The sequence below is a fragment of the Podarcis pityusensis genome (assembly GCF_964106645.2).
Source record: "Podarcis pityusensis genome assembly, chromosome: 8".
NCBI lineage: Eukaryota > Metazoa > Chordata > Lepidosauria > Squamata > Lacertidae > Podarcis > Podarcis pityusensis.
In genome coordinates, this window is record NC_138033.1 from 6,275,825 (window position 1) to 6,290,381 (window position 14,557).

General features: G+C 47.5%; 1 protein-coding gene across 12 annotated transcripts in view; it reads left to right on the forward strand.

Annotated features, from left to right (window-relative positions):
• The window catches only part of RYR1 (ryanodine receptor 1), a 204,767-nt gene that overhangs the window by 18,061 nt on the left and 172,149 nt on the right, over positions 1-14,557 (forward strand). The window lies entirely within an intron of this gene.

Consider the following 14,557-nt stretch of genomic DNA (forward strand, 5'->3'; position numbering starts at 1 on the left):
CTTCCAATTCTATGATTCTTTGATTTGTTTGCAGGGAGATCACACGGCATTTTATACTTAGTGAGCCCTCACTCTGACTTGTTAGACGATGATGGGCCAAAGCAAGTATCATGCCGTACTTTCCAGTGCCATTATCCCATCGCTTTCCATATCTCAAAAACAGAATTGACCCAGGGTGGGGTTTGGGGTTTTTTTGTGGGGGGCGGACCAGGTTTATTCTACAAGAGCTTGCAAGCGCCGCCTGCAGTTGCCACGACGTGACTGAATGCCACCCGCATATTGATTCACATCTAGGCTTAATTTAAGTGGGAATGACATGCGCCAGCTCATTAGCTAAATGAAACGTAAATATTGCCTATTACCTTCTTCAGCTATTGGGTGCCAGATCTCAGAGGGGCAGACAATTCTCCCGGGATCTTCCCGAATAATTTTACAAGCTGTCAGTTTCTTGCTATTTTAGTCTTCTCCCAGACCTTGTTTAATTACTCTCTCTTGAAAGGAGTTAATACAGTAGTTTCCTAACTGGGGGCTGGAGCACACTAACACGGCACAAGAAATAAATTTATTTCAAAAATTACAAAGTTCCCAGGTGACTGAGGGGCTCTGCTCACAAAGGAGTCTGCTTGCCGTGTCCCTGCATGCTTCCCCCTTCTGGCCTGGCATTCTTCCAGCTAGCCTTTAATGCAGAGTGGGCACATCTCTGCAACAAGTAGGATTTGGTCAGAGATGCAGCAGAATAACCTGCCCGCAGAAGAGGTTGCCTGTTGTGTCTCTGCCATAGCTGTCAACTTACAGATTTGAAAATAAGGGACCAGCAGCCTCGAAAATAAGGGATCAGCAGCCAAAATAAGGGATTTTCCCAGCACAGGTATGTTCAACTTCTGAGCCCCTCCAAGCCAAAGGCAGAAAGCCCAGCCAGCAGCCAAACGAAGCCTCAAGCGGTGGTTCCCACAGCGCAGCAACCCGGCAAAGGGGATGCAGCAAGGAAAACCACCGTCCCCTCTCCGCTGGGAAGCGCTGAGCAAAGGCGAGTCCCCAGGCAACGCGGCCGATTTGATCGGCACAAGGCATGCAAGCTCCCAGTCATTCTTAGACTCCTTATTGGGTGAGCAACGCAGCCAAGCAACACAGTTGGAGCCTCCCTCCTCCCTGGCCGGCAGGGAGGGAAGGAGAGGAGCTGCTTCCTTTGAAACCCTGGAAATTTAAGGGACATCATCAATAAGGGACAGCAGCGGGACAAGGCGCTGGGATAATGGACTTTCCCGCCAAATAAGGGACAGTTGACAGCTATGGATGAGTTGCCTGTGAGGAGGAAGGCAGGCTCCGGGACTGAGGGTGCCCTCTATCCTACATTGTTGGGCCGTTGGTCGACTTACGTGTTGGCAGCAGCAGTACTCTTGTGAAGGCTCCAAGTTCAGCTCTCAGAATCCCCAAGTGACGTTCAGATGGACTCCTGTCCGATGCAATGCAAGAATCTCAGCTAAAGCATCCATGACAGATGTCCATCCAACCTCTGCCTGAAAACCTCCGAGGAAGGAGAGTCCCTCACCTCCCGAGGGAGTTCGTTCCACTGTCGAATGGCTCTTACTGTCAGAAAATTCCTCCTGAGGTTTAGTCAGAATCTCTTTCCTCGTAATTTGAAGCCATGGGTTCGAGTCCTCCCCTCCGGAGCAGGAGAAAACAAGCTTGCTCCATCTCCCATGGGACAGCCCTTGAGATATTTGAAGATTGCTTTCATATCTCCTCTCAGTCTCCTCTTCTCCAGGCTAAACATGCCCAGCTCCTTCAACCGTTCCTCATAAGGCTTGGTTTCCAGACCCTTGATCATCTCTGTCGCCCTCCTGTCCACACCTTCCAGCTTGTCAATATATGGAAGGGAACCAAATACCCTGGAGAACCATAGCCGGCCAGTATAGATAACACTAAGCTTGCTGAAACAGTGGGCTGACCCAGTATAAGGCAGGCAGCTTCCTATTTGCCTAGCTGGGCTCCCACTTTGCAGGCATTCTGCACCAGGGAAAACACACAGTGAGCTGGGACCTTGCTTTTCCAGCACACATGCAATGTACTTGTCTTCCAGCATGCTAACATTAACAGACTGGAATAAATAAGTCTTTAAAACCTTTGTTCCAAAGGCGTAGGGACACCACCGAAAAGGCCCTGCTGCCTTTAGTGGCTGCTGTTCTTGTAGGACTCAGGTGCTGATCTTAACACTCAGCATAGGTGCCAACTCCCTGGGGCCCTGGGAGACCGAGCACCCACAAAATTCCCCATGAAAGGACCGGGCATCCACAACTTTTGGTGCCAGAGCCATGCACACTGCATGGTACCCATGGCCCGGGCACCTACAGTTGCGGGGCCAGGTTGGCACTCCTGACACAAAGGGAGGCGTGTATGGCTGTAAGTAGTCCTTCAGACAACCTGTTCCCAAATTCCACCCCTACCTTCCTGAATTACACCCACCCTAATCCTTTTCCTCCCTGCCTTAAATTATTATTATTATTATTATTATTATTATTATTATTACTACTACTACTACTACTACTACTACTACTATTTTGCCCCAGCCACTCTGGTATCATGCAACACATATAAAAACATAATATAACATTAAAAACTTCCTGATACAGGGCTGCCTAATAATAACAAATGCCTCTCTAAATCAGGAATGGTGAGCCTGAAGCCCTGTCAGTGACATTAGACTGAAGGCAGCCCTGTTTAGGGAAGTTTTTAATGGTTGATGTTTTATCACTTTATTATTATTATTATTATTATTATTCTGTTGGGAGCTGCCCATAGCAGCTGGGGAAACCCAGCCAAATGGGTGGGGTATAAATTATTATTATTATTATTATTATTATTATTATTATTAGACTGTACCTCTCACTTATATGGGACGCAGGTGGCACTGTGGTCTAAACCACTGAGCCTTGGGCTTGCCGATCAGAAGGTCGGTGGTTCAAATCCTCGCGATAGGGTGAGCTCCCGTTGCTCAGTCCCTGCTCCTGCCAACCCAACAGTTCAAAAGCACGTCAAAGTGCCAGTAGATAAATAGGTACCGCTCCAGCGGGAAGGTAAACGGCGTTTCTGTGCACTGCTCTGGTTTCGCCAGAAGCGGCTTAGTCATGCTGGCCACATGACCTGGAAAAACTGTCTGCAGACAAACATTGGCTCCCTCGGCCAGTAAAGCGAGATGAGCGCCGCAACCCAAGAGTCGTTTGCGACTGGACTTAACTGTCAGGGGTCCTTTACCTTTACCTCTCACTTTCTCTGACCACCAGATATGCTGGCTGGGACTGGTGGGAGTTGGACTGCTAGAATGCTTGGAGGACCGCGGGCTGCCAATTCTGGGTATAAATTAATGTTTTGGGACTGCTGCTCCCATCATCTCTGACCATTGGTCCTGCTGACTGAGGAGGATGGGAGTCCAGCAAGGTTGGGGAAGGTTGCAACTCTGCCTTTTCCTGATGATGATGATGGTGATAATTTATTTATACTCTGCCCATCTAGCTTGGCTTCCCCAACCACTCTGGGCGGCTTCCAACAAAATATTAAAATACAGTAATGCCTCAGCCATTAAAAGCTTCCCTAAACGGGGCTGCCTTCAGATGTCTTCTAAAAGTCTGGTAGTTGTTTTTCTCTTTGACATCTGGTGAGAGGGCATTCCACAGGGCGGGTGCCACCACCAAGAAGGCCCTCTGCCTGGTTCCCTGTAACTTGGCTTCTCGCAGTGAGGAAACCGCCAGAAGGCCCTCGGCGCTGGACCTCAGTGTCCGGGCAGAACGATGGGGGTGGAGACGCTCCTTCAGGTATATTGGACCGAGGCCGTTTAGGGCTTTAAAGGTCAGCACCAACAGTTTGAATTGTGCTCAGTGTCCCCCCGCCCCCTTGATTCAAAGAGCTTTCTTCCGCCCCAGAGATAGCCGTGTTATCAGCAAAGGGTTCCCTGTTCCAAACAGCTGTCTCCTCCCCAGAGCCAGCTGCAATCCTCCACATGGCAATTGGTCAGGAATGCGTGGAATGATGAGGACGCAGAACCTTATATTTCCGTGCCCCAGCTATCATCGAGTCCCACTGTCTCGTCCCCTCCCTCCATCCCCATAGCTAAGAAGGAAGCTCATTAGCGCAGAGAAAGTTCTGGAGGAGAGCAGCTGTTCTTCCAGCAAAGGCCTCCGCTTGGGTTGTGAAGCCTCTGAGGGTGGAAAAGAAAATCCTTAGAATTTGCTGCTTTCTCCTCCCAAATGGAACGGGAAAGGGTTGCGGGGGCAGACTTGCAATTGCCCTCCCAGCCTTTTCACCTCTTAGTTTATTTTTCCTGCTGCGATCGAAGAAAGGATTAGGTGGGAGTCGAGTGCAAGGAGCCCGGCGGAGGCCTGCCTTCCTGCCTAAAGGGCTAAGAGAGCAGGTTCATTTCGGCGCAAGATTTGCAAAAGCATTGGATAGGTGAATAAAGTGGGAACAAATAACGCCGTAATAGCATTTCATTTTATTTTTGCAATGGCTTTTAGTGTTCTCCGAAGCACTTTTGAATCCATGCACCCGCTGTAATCCATTTACAGCAATCCATTAGAGCCAGTCGGCCCATGTCATTACCAGCCCATGTTGCAGATGGAGAAACTGAGGATTGAAGTCCTCCTCCAGGTGATCTATTCATTGAGCATTTGTCCTGCTTGCAGAAAGGTTATGCAGTGATTAGACTACGTAAGTCTTTATGGAGCATTCGTTCCTATTTGTTTTCCAGGTGGTAATATGACGGCGAAGAACAGGTACAGTGGTACCTCAGGTTGAGAACTTAATTCGTTCTGGAAGTCCGTTCTTAACCTGAAACTGTTCTTAACCTGAGGTACCACTTTAGCTAATGGGGCCTCCCTCTGCCGCCGCCGCACGATTTCTGTTCTCATCCTGAAGCAAAATTCTTAACCCGAGGTACTATTTCTGGGTTAGTAGAGTCTGTAACCTGAAGCGTCTGTAACCTGAAGCATCTGTAACCCGAGGTACCATTGTACCTTGAAAGGATGCCCAAGGCACACTTAAAGCACATTGCTTTCCCCCCAGAGAATATTGGGAACTGTAGTTTTCCAAGGGCATTGGTAGCTTGGGGGGGCAAGCTACAGTTCCCTGGGTTCCTTGAGGGGAAGTCATGTGTTGTAAATGGTGTGGATCTGCCTGATCTTGCATTCATCATGGTTTTGCTTTTGGGGCTGATGGGAGTTGTAGTCCAATACAGCTGGAGGGCTGAAGATTCCCCTGAACTAGGTGTTCTGGAGCCCCAGTCTCAGCCGTTCTTAAATCACCATGCTCGTTTTAGATTTAATTTGGAAATCTAGGGCCCAACTTGTGGGCTTAGGGGTGAGAACGACTAATGGACATCTAAGCCATGGGTAGGCAAACTAAGGCCCAGGAGCTGGATCCGGCCCAATCACCTTCTCAATCCAGCCCACGGACGGTCCTGGAATCAGCGTGTTTTTACATGAGTAGAATGTGCCGTTTTATTTAAAATGCACCTCTGGGTTATTTGTGGGGCACAGGAATTCGTTCATTTCCCCCCCCCCCCGCAAGAGTCCAGCCTCCCACAAGGTCTGAGGGACAGTGGACCGGCCCCTGCTGAAACAGTTTGCTGATCCCTGATGTTATGTACTGAGTTGAATAGGATCCAAAATGCAGCAGTCTGATTGGTCCTAGAACAATAGGCCCCAGAATGCAGCAGTCTGGTTGGTCCACAGGAGCTACCCAATCCAGCTCCAGCTGGAAGTGAATCCTCACCCTGATTGGCCTACAGGAGAATCCCGGAATTAGCCAATCACGTGGGGCCCATTTGTGTAAATAATGTCTATAAAGCAGACATTCTGGGGGAACTTCCATTCCTCCTCACCACTGTGAGCTGAATAAAGAGCATGAAATCCACTCTCGACTCCGAGTATATTTCACCTGATCTAAGCAAAATGAAGATAAGAGAGAGCTTGTTAGTGAAAGGGAGGCCAAAGCCCAAAGCCCAGTGCCCTAGCCATTGTCACCCTCTTTCCTCCATAGATGGAGCCTGGGTTTCCTGAATCCCCAGACCCAATTTGTGTCCCGTACTGCCAACGTTGATGCTGCCTTTGGCCAAAAAGCAGCTGACAGGCAGTTCACGGATACCGCTCTCTCTTTCCCGGATGATTTCTGACTCACTTTCCCCACATTTGGCGACGCTCCAAAGCCCCCGCGGCTGTTGCTCCTCCCTGTTCTGTGGCCAATGTGCCCTTTCTTGTGCTGATTTCCGGCACTGGCCCTTCTCCGTCATGCTTCCATGCCCTTGATCGATGGCGGCTGCAGGAAATGGCAGCCTTGTGATGATATAATCCCTGCTGGCCTGTGCTTCTCGTGACTCGGCTTATTACCATTCGCTAACTCAGGCTGCTTGGCACCAAAAAATGTGCCACAATCCCAGTTTGCACATCATAATGAACCGTAGTTTAATGCAAGCTGCGGTTTAATGTGAGCAAGCAGCATGCTTGGGCAAGCGGGTCAAAAGCTCCCATGCCCCAATTGAAATAATAATAATAATAATAATAATAATAATAATAATACAGTGGACACTCTGGTTGCAAATGTGATCCGTGCGGGAGGCACGTTCGCAACCCGCAGCGCCATATCTGTGCATGCGCAGGTTGCAATTTGGTCTTCTGTGCATGCGCAAAGCACGATTTAGTGTTTCTGCACATGCGCAAGCGCCGAAACCTGAAAGTAACCCGTTCTGGTACTTCTGGGTTCGGCGCGGTGCGCAACCCGAAAACGCACAACCTGAAGCATCTGTAACCCGAGGTATGACTGTAATAATAAATTTATTATTTCTACCCCGCCCATCTGGCTGGGTTTCCCCAGCCACTCTGGGCAGCTTCCAACAAAACATTAAAAATACATTAAAAGCTTAGACATTAAAAACTTCCCTAAACAGGGCTGCCTTCAGATGTCTTCTAAAAGCCAGAAAGTTGTTTATTTCCTTGACATTTGATGGGAGGGCATTCCACAGGGCGGGCGCCACCACCGAGAAGGCCCTCTGCCTGGTTCCCTGTAACCTCACATCTCACAGTGAGGGAAGCACCAGAAGGCCCTCGGAGCTGGACCTCAGTGTCCAGGCAGAAAGATGGGGGTGGAGACGCTCCTTCAGGTATACTGGGCCTTTGAGGCCGCTTAGGGCTTTAACGTTCAGCACCAACATTTTGAATTGTGCTCGGAAACGTACTGAAAGAAGCCAGAACATAAACAGGAAGCGATGGAAAATGCTTTACCTGTTATGTTTCTACATGCAAGGCACGGGAATAGATCTGAGTTAGAAACACGGTGGACATCGACCTTGCTCTCCGTTGTGTGGAAGTTTTAAGAGAGCGGTGCTATATCGCAGAGAAGCAGTTTTCGTTTAATTGCATTATCTTTGTGCAATATAAATAAATATAAATTGCATTATCTTTGTGCAATATAAATAAAAGCTTGAGATCTCCCCATTCCAGGAAAATCACAGTGTGCAATGGGCTCCTGGCCAGAGGACAGGGGTGTGAGCTAAGGACAAGTGCATGTCTCTGAGGGAACATGGATTTAAGCGAGGTGGTGCATTGGAGCACAGAAATGGATATCGTTTCAGGTCTCAACACTGCAAACCCTGTAGGGATGGTGGATTATAAACCTGAGGTTGCAGGGCCAATCTCTGATATGTTAGCCTCTGTGATAGGAATTTTGAGGTCTTAAATATATGGAAATGTTCATAAATGTACCAACCAAGCACGTACATAGATCCGCACAGGAAGACCAACCTGAAACCATTTTGATTCCTAAACTGAGCAAATGTTTTCTCTGCAAGGTCAAAGTGGGAAACCTCCCCATTGTCTTTTCCTTCACAAATCCTGTCTTAAGGGTATGTCTGTGTTTGAATAGGGTATGAGCCTGTGACCTGGCCCAGGAACTAAGTATTTATCACTACGAAAGACTGGCCAGGCTCCCCAGGAAATCCAGTCAAGTAACCTGCCAGACAGGAGATAAACGACAGGAGAAAAACAACATTCAAATTTCTGTTTAGACCGCCTTTTTTGTGATGTAGGTGTGATGTATCTGAGGGGTGGTCTTAGGTTACACCCCTTCTGTGATGTATGTATGATGTTTCTGGGGGTGGTCTTGATCTACAGGGTGGCAATTTCAAAAGTCTTTATAAGGCCTTGCGCACCGTTTTTCTGGGTCCCTCCTCTCTCCTGTGTGTGAGGGGAGCACCCTGTTGCAACAGATCAATAAAGATCAAGCTTCCTAGCTGCTTTGCTTCTCAATATTCTCTGGTTGGCCTCTGTTATCTTCTCCTACCAATAGGGAACCTACGTAAGGACTCTATATGGGCTCTTGGATACCCCATAAGGGAAAAGGGCAATTTTTGTTTACAACACATGTGAGGCAGAAAATGCAAAAGTATAATGACAAACTGAATCACTGACAAATTGCAACCGTGGCTAAAATGGCCGCCTCTCTCTGCCTTGTTGTGGTGGAGCTGGAGTCGAGGTTCAGACTTGAGTAGCTCCAACTGCAGTGGGTTGAGGTGACCTTGGCTTGCCATATGTCCTCTTTTTCCAGGACATGCCCTCTTTTTCATGGGTAGAGTCGTCCTAGCAATCCATAGTTAAAAGTAGGAGTCGGCGAATATGTCCTCTTTTTTTTAACTCTTCAAAATATGGCAAGCCTAGGTGAGCAGACCTCCACGGAGGTGGGCAGGAAAAATACTGAATAAATGTGAGGATTATTATTGCTCAAATAGGCCCTGGCCTTTCCCTGTCGTTTTAGCCCAACCACACAAAGCAGCCTTTTAGGAACAGAGAACAAAAGTTGCTTCCCCAAAAACGGTTTCCCTCCACATATATTTAACTTCCCAAGAAGGAAACTAATCATATCCCCTAAACTTCAAAAGTTTTTTGGGGGGCAGGGGCAAAGTTGTTGAGCTGACATGGGTTGTCATGCGTCCCAGACATTTTGCCGTTCTCTGCCCGGACACTGCTTCCAATTGCAGTATTCCAGGTATATCTGGGAAATTCCAGACGTGGCAACCCTGCTTAATAATAATAATAATAATAATAATAATAATAATTTTTATTTATACCCTGCCCTTCCCAGCTAAGACCGGGCTCAGGGTGTCTAACAACCAATAATAAAAACAAGTTGATTGAAATACAACTTAAAAAACAAGATTAAAAATGCAACATTAAAACATTAAAATGCAGCCTCACTACGGTCCCAGTTGGAACAATTATGGCTTCCCCAAAAGAATTCTGGGAATTGTAGTTTGTTAAGGGTGCTGAGCGTTGTTAGGAGGCCCCAAATATCCTTCACGGAGCTGCAGTTTTCCCTGTAAAGAGAGATTGATCATTAAACTATGTGACCCCCAAGCCAAGGAGATAAGTAATTATATACAATCTTTAGAAGACAGCCCTCTATAGGGAATTTGTTTGCTGTTTGATTACATTTTTAATGTATGTTGGAAGCCGCCCAGAGCGGCTGGGGTAACCCATTCAGATGGGCGGGGTACAAATAATAAAATTATTGCTACTAATATACATGTTACGTCCAGTCGTGAACGACTTTGGGGTTGTGGCGCTCATCTCGCTTTACTGGCTGAGGGAGCTGGCGTTTGTCCGCAGACAGTTTTTCTGGGTCATGTGGCCAGCATGACTAAGCCGCTTCTGGTGAACCAGAGCTGCGCACGGAAACGCCGTTTACCTTCCCGTCGGAGCGGTACCTATTTATCTACTTTGACGTGCTTTCGAACTGCTAGGTTGGCAAGAGCAGGGACCGAGCAACGGGAGCTCACCCCGTTGCGGGGATTCGAACCACCGACCTTCCGATCGGCAAGCCCAAGAGGCTCTGTGGTTTAGACTACAAATATAGGATGCTGCTAATTTCATCGGAGAAATGTTGACGGGTGTGCTATTCTGGGAATTGTATCACTGTGAAACACACACACTGCTAGGATTGCCATACATCTGGAATTTCACGGACATAGCCGGGATTTGGCCGTCAGAAAGTATCTGGGTAGAAATGGCTGTCATGTCCGGACACATGGCAACTCATGTCTGAAGTGTTGCTCTTTTGGCGAATTTCCTTTAAAATAGCTCAAAAACTTTATTTTTTGGGGGAAAATTTTTGCAAAAGAAGCTCAACAGCTTTGTCCCCCAAAGCTCAAGAACTTTGGTTCCCCCACCCAGTTTTTAAAAATATGGCAACATATTTTGGATTCCGATGTCCCAGGTCCAATCTCTCGTGTCTCCAAAAATGCTCAACGACTTTTGTGTCCGGATTATTTTCATTTTTTGCAGCATGGCAACCCTACAAACTGCCCCCCTCCCTCAAAAAAAGGAAAGAAAAAGGAAGACGTTTCTCTGTCCTGGTTTCCACGTGAGTCAAACCATCGTTAAGAACATCAAACTATGGCTTAACGTGAACCCGCAGAATGTAGAAATTGCCGAAATTTCTGGGGAAATTCATATGGCATCCCATGTAGATTTGGGCTGTTTTTGTTAAAAATAGCTGAAAGACCACCACCAACAACAAAGCTCAACAATTTTTGAAATATGGCAACCGTAATTTATAGGATCATCAACCACGAAAGAGAGATCCAGACTTCTCCGTTAAAAACCTAAGTAGGAAAGAAAGAAATACCATGTGTAAACAAAAAACCTTCTCTTTTCCTAGAGCAGGGCAGCTGGTGTCCTGTTCCTTGACATCTCTCTGACAGACGAACCATCTTAGGACACCGGGGACTGGGCCGGATCCGTTTCTGTGCGCTGATGTGTAACAGGAGCAGCAGCCCTGCTGTGGATGTGTCGCTCCAAAATAAGGGCCATCTTCCTCCGCTCACAACTGATCAGCCTGCTCAGTCTATTCTCCTCGCTTTCTGTCTCTCTTGTTCTTCCTCTCTCAAGAGCTTGTGGCTCAATGGCAGAAGATGTGCCCAGCATGCAAAAAAGGTCTTGTGCTCAACCTCTGGCGTGGGTCTGTTGAAACGACCAGGGCTGAATACCAGCCATGTCCGGGAAATTCTGGACATATGGCAACCCTATTACAGTCATACCTCGGATTAAAGTTGCTTCAGGTTGAGCGTTTTCGGGTTGCGCTCCGCGGCGACCCGGAAGTAACGGAGCTATTGTTTATATTTGGACAACTTTTCTGCTGTACTTTATTGGAAGCAGAAAAATAATCATTTCCTTAATAACAATTTAAACAATTTATTTAACTAAAACAATAACATTATAGCATATGTATCCATGTTTGTTAACTGATGTGGTTAAACGTGTGGTTTTTTTTAAACCAACAACTTAGACTGAGTTTTAGCACACATGAAAAACTTAAAACAAATCCTTATTTCCTGATGCATAGGCTAACTTAAATATAAGCCTATATTTGGAAAGATTTTTCCTCCAAAAGCATTTTTTTTAAAAAAATCCAATTTAAATTTTAAAAAATCTGATTTAAATTTTAAAAAATCCGCTTTATTTAAACCATTGATTTTTATCCATCCTGTGTTGTGGCAACCACAGCCTAGGTTCAAGGTTACATTTGGTGATTAGACTATATATCTGAGTTTCTAACAATGCCTCTGACTACTAGTTGCTGGAAACAAGAGAGTGCTCTTGTGTTCAAATCCTGCTTGCGAGTTTCCCACTGATGGGTCCCCGGGGGGGACAGGATGGTAGACTAGATGGACCACTGGCCTGATGGATAGGAGCAACAGGCTGCGTCTTTCTTCACCCCCCAAAATATACATATTATGGGAGCTCCTCTTCACTTTGACCTACTGGTCCTCCTTAGGTCCGTCTTCCCCTTCCAAATTCAGGAGTTGAAGCCACAGAAGATCGGGGAGAGCCAGGGTGGTGTAGTGGTTAAGAGCGGTGGTCTCGTAATCTGGGGAACCGGGTTCGCTTCCCCGCTCCTCCACATGCAGCTGCTGGGTGACCTTGGACCAGTCACACTTCTCTGAAGTCTCTCAGCCCCACTCACCTCACAGAGTGTTTGTTGTGGGGGAGGAAGGGAAAGGAGAGTGTTAGCCGCTTTGAGACTCCTGAAGGGGAGTGAAAGGCGGGATATCAAATCCAAACTCTTCTTCTTCTTCTTCTTCTTGGGGTGCAGGACGATATAAACCCCCAGGTTGGAAGATGGTGGACTTTTAAGCAGAGGTCGGATGGTAATCTGCCAGGGGTTCTTTAGTTGTGATTTCTGCATTGCAGAGGAATGGGCTAGTCAGCTCTTGGGGTCCCTTCCAACTGACGTTCCTCCTCCACACTGGGGACAAGTCAAGCCCAGAAGTCAAGGTTTTCCTATAACAAAGCGACGCCAGGCAGATGGAATAATAGAGTTCGTAGAATTGTAGAGTTGGAAGAGACCACAAGCGTGATTTAGTCCAGACTCTAGCAACACAGGAATCTTTTGCCCGATGTGGGGCTCAAACCCACGACCCTGAGTTTAACGGCCTCGGCCCAGTATATCTGAAGGAGCATCTCCACCCCCATCGTTCTGCCCAGACACTGAGGTCCAGTGCTGAGGACCTTCTGGCGGTTCCCTCACTGCGAAAACCAGGCAGCAGGCCTTCTCGGTGGTGGCGCCCGCCCTGTGGAACACCCTCCTATCAGATATCAAAGAGAAAAACAACTACAGTGGTACCTTGGGTTACAGACGCTTCAGGTTACAGACACTTCAGGTTACAGACTCCGCTAACCCAGAAATAGTACCCCGGGTTAAGAACTTTGCTTCAGGATGAGAACAGAAATCGTGCTCCGGCGGCGCAGCGGCAACAGGAGGCCCCATTAGCTAAAGTGGTGCTTCAGGTTAAGAACAGTTTCAGGTTAAGAACGGACCTCCGGAACAAATTTAAGTTCTTAACCAGAGGTACCACTGTACCTGACATTTATAAAACATCTGAAGGCAGCCCTGTTCAGGGAAGTTTTTAACGTGTGACATTTTGATGTATTTTTAATCTTTGCTGGAAGCCACCCAGAGTGGCTGGGGAAACCCAGCCAGATCGGTGGGGTACAAATAATAAATTATTATAATATTATTATTAAGAGCCTCATGTCCTTCTGACTGTGCCAGCTCTCGAGTGCAGGCATATATTTTATCCTTGTCATTTAAAGACGGTGGGGTTTTTTTATATAATTGAATTGCAAGACAAAACACAGATGATAGAGAAAGCTTAGGAGAAAGAGCTTCCCAGGATATTTACATAAAAATAAAGGTCACGGGCAGCAGTGCCCCCTCCCAAAAAAACTGGACAGGCTATCTCCCTTTCCCCTTCTCCACCTTGGCTAGGACATAAACAGGCGGCTTGGCCACCTGCTTCTGTTCATTATGGAAAAGGATCTGTTGTGTCCTGCCTCAGTCTCTCGCTGGCTGGGGCTGGGCTTGCGGGTAGCATGTTCCAGCAACAGTTTTCTCTGTGGGAGGCATTAAGAAAGCTGTGTTGCTCGGAGTGCCCTTTGAATCGAGAGCAGTTCCTAGGAAGGAAGAATGAAGTCGAGTGTGGCGTGCGGGAGGCGTGTGGGATTTTGTAGCCATCCCCATTGCCCCCTCCTGAGAGTTAAGGGCAGTCTTTGCATTGCAGACACTCACCCCAACTTTTGCCTCCCGTCCACAGGGTTTATTTTGGTGTTGCTTCCCAAACAGGTTTGGCAAGTAATAATAATAATAATTTATTTTTTATACCCTGCCCATCTACAGGGACGTGGGTGGCGCTGTGGGTTAAACCACAGAGCCTAGGACTTGCTGATTAGAAGGTCGGCGGTTTGAATCCCTGCGACGGGGTGAGCTCCCGTTGCTCGGTCCCTGCTCCTGCCAACCTAGCAGTTCTAAAGCATGTCAAAGTGCAAGTAGATAAATAGGTACTGCTCCGGCGGGAAGGTAAACGGTGTTTCCGTGCGCTGCTCTGGTTCGCCAGAAGCGGCTTAGTCAGGCTGGCCACATAACCCAGAAGCTGTACGCCGGCTCCCTCGGCCAATAAAGCGAGATGAGCACCGCAACCCCAGAGTCGGCCACGACTGGACCTAATGGTCAGGGGTCCCTTTACCTTTACCTTGCCCATCTGGCTGGGCTTCCCCAGCCACTCTGGGCGGCTTCCAACAAAATATTAAAATACAGTAATGCATCAAACATTAACAGCTTCCCTAAACAGGGCTGCCTTCAGATGTCTTCTAAAAGTCTGGTAGTTGTTCTCTTTGACATCTGGTGGGAGGGCGTTCCACAGGGAGGGTGCCACTACCGAGAAGGCCCTCTGCCTGGTTCCCTGTAACTTGGCTTCTCGCAGTGAGGGTGCGGTGGAAGCCTTCAGAAAAGTTCCTGGTGTAGTTTCCTGGAAGCAATTCTTAACTCGCCGCAGGCAATTCTGCGAATGGCTAATTTATGCTTCTGCCAGAATCGCATGAAAAGGTGCCTGTGTCTCACAATAATACTTGATAAAAATATATATGTTCATTTAGATAGGTTCCTTTCTGTTCACACATTTTCTCAGTAGGTGCGTAGCGTGCAGAGGTTGTGAAACTCTGCAAGCAATTGAACATCATCA